This window comes from Solanum pennellii, chromosome 11, assembly GCF_001406875.1.
Source record: "Solanum pennellii chromosome 11, SPENNV200".
NCBI classification, from domain to species: Eukaryota; Viridiplantae; Streptophyta; class Magnoliopsida; order Solanales; family Solanaceae; genus Solanum; species Solanum pennellii.
In genome coordinates this window covers 37,199,335-37,201,565 of record NC_028647.1, presented here as the reverse complement: position 1 = coordinate 37,201,565, position 2,231 = coordinate 37,199,335, and the positions used below count along the sequence as shown (strand labels likewise).

At 56.1% G+C, this 2,231-nt stretch overlaps 1 pseudogene; it reads right to left on the bottom strand.

The window, feature by feature from the left end:
* Positions 1 to 730: 730 nt before the first annotated feature.
* Positions 731 to 1,736, bottom strand: LOC114074801 (annotated as a pseudogene).
* Between the last annotated feature and the right edge of the window lie 495 nt (positions 1,737 to 2,231).

Below are 2,231 nucleotides of genomic sequence, written 5' to 3'. Positions count from 1 at the left end.
TCCGGCACTCTCGCCTCTAGGATCGTGTCGATGTCTGCACGAAGACTGTCGACTGCAGCCTGAAGAGTCGACACATCTACCGGAGGGGCTGGGCGGGCTAACAGTCTCAACTCAAATGCATCTAGGCGCTGATGAACCTCAGCAATCTTCCGCTGCATCTTCCTCTCCATACGCGCTTCAGACTCAGTAATAGACTTCTGCATCCACGGCTGGATATGATGCAGAAGGGTGGCCATTTGTGCCTCCAGTTTTTGGACCCTAGCAAGCGGGGCCGGTAACGGTAGAGGGGATGTGCGAGCGGAGCTCGGGGCTGGGCTACTACCCGGGATAGACTCGACCGGGGTAGTGTCAGTGGACGCCTGTGTAGCGGTGCGGGCCTGGGCCACCGTCTCCGCAAGATCATCAGCAAGTGGTGGCAGCTCTGGACGGGGCCCTCGACGTGGGGCAAACTCATTGGCCTCGTCTCTGATGAGGCCGACGTCCACGGTACCCTGCGGGGTCCTCAACTGATCTATGTGCCTTATGGGCACACCTGCAGACCTGCAAAGAGCAAAGATCATGCACGGAAAGAAGTAGGTGGTAGTGACCTTGAATGCCCTCTCGTGCATGACCGCCTGGAGAAGCCATGCGTAGTCCACCTCGAAGCCGGCTATCATCGCCGCCATCAATACTGCTCGATCCCAAATGACGATGTTATCAGCAGCTGTGGGGGAAAGGCAGTGACGGACGAGCAGCCACAAGAACATCGCGACGAACGTGAGGTTGGCCTTCTTGATGGCCCCCTTCGGTTCAGTGACCCAATCTGCACCCTCTCCGTCGACTGATAGGTGCAGAGCCATCCACCTCTTGGTGGTCTCTCTCAGTGCCTGCTCGCGCAAGAACTGGCCATCCTTCACTATCTGCCAGCGGTAGTCAAACTCGGCAGTGTGGGGAGTCCGCGTAGCATCTGCACTCTCGCCGTATAGGAACCGGCGGATAGCTGGCAGGGAAATGTCGACCTGCATGCCCCGGACTCGAACCTGCTCCATTGGGGCCTATTTAGCGGGAGCAGCCCGCCTGTCGATCTGTGATCGGAGAGTCGCTACGTAGGAGGCGTAGAACTCTCGGACCATCTCCTCGCTGTATCGTCCCAACGGACGTGCTGTCCACTCTAAGCGATGCCTGGTGAATAGGTTGTGGATCTCCGGCATCGAGGGGAGACTCCCTGTAAGTACCCGCCGCTCCAAGGTGAGTGTCCGAGTCATAACTCCTTTATCCGTCAGGAATTTGGCATCGGAGTAAACTTGAAACTGGCCTTCGACGCACCACCGGTTTGGCTGGTCAGCGGCTGGGGTGGGGACCTGAACTGGTGCGCCAGATGTAGAGTCTGAACTGTCAGCCTCATCAGACGAGGCCGACGCTGCAGCAGTGGCGGGTGCGGGAACCTCTGCAGAGCCAGAAGCTTCCTCGGACCATGATACGCCTAAGGAGCCAGACGCTCCTTCCTCATTTGTGGCCGACCCAGAGGGTGTGCCGGTCAGTGTGCGCTCCTCATCAGACTGGGAGGCAGTGACTACGCCGGTCGCCACCTTTTTGGGTGTGGCTCTGGAAGCACGTGCAGCGCGGGAAGGGGCGGAAGTGCCTGGGGACACGTACTCAGGGTAACGCTCATCATCAGAGCCGATGACCATGCGGGCAGACGGGGCGATAGACTTGGATCGCCCGCGTGCGTAGGTGCGGTCTTGCTTGGGTGCCATAGTAAATAGTACTTGGACGACGGATGCATACGACGGTCCGTCGCATGCGCAACGGTCCGTCGTTATATCTGTCAGTGGCTGCTGAGTAGTTTTCTGCAGAATTTCCTGGTGATGTGCCTGCGAATTTAAAAACCCATGTATGCGAATTTAAAAACCCATTAGTAGAAAAATGCTAACCTTACTAAAAAAAAAATTACAAGTATTGGGTTGCCTCCCAACAAGCGCCTGATTTAACGTCGCGGCACGACTGGGGCCCCTTGATTACTCAGACTTCATCAAGATGGTATGCCTCGATCACTTCATTTGCCGATTCAGCATGCCCGAGATAGATTTTTATGCGCTGTCCATTCACCTTGAACCGCACACCCTCCTTAGTTTCCAACTCAACTGCTCCATGAGGGAATAGTTGGGTAACCGTGTAAGGACCAGTCCATTTGGACTTGAGTTTGCCTGGAAACAAGCGCAATCTGGAATTGAATAAAAGCACCAAATCCC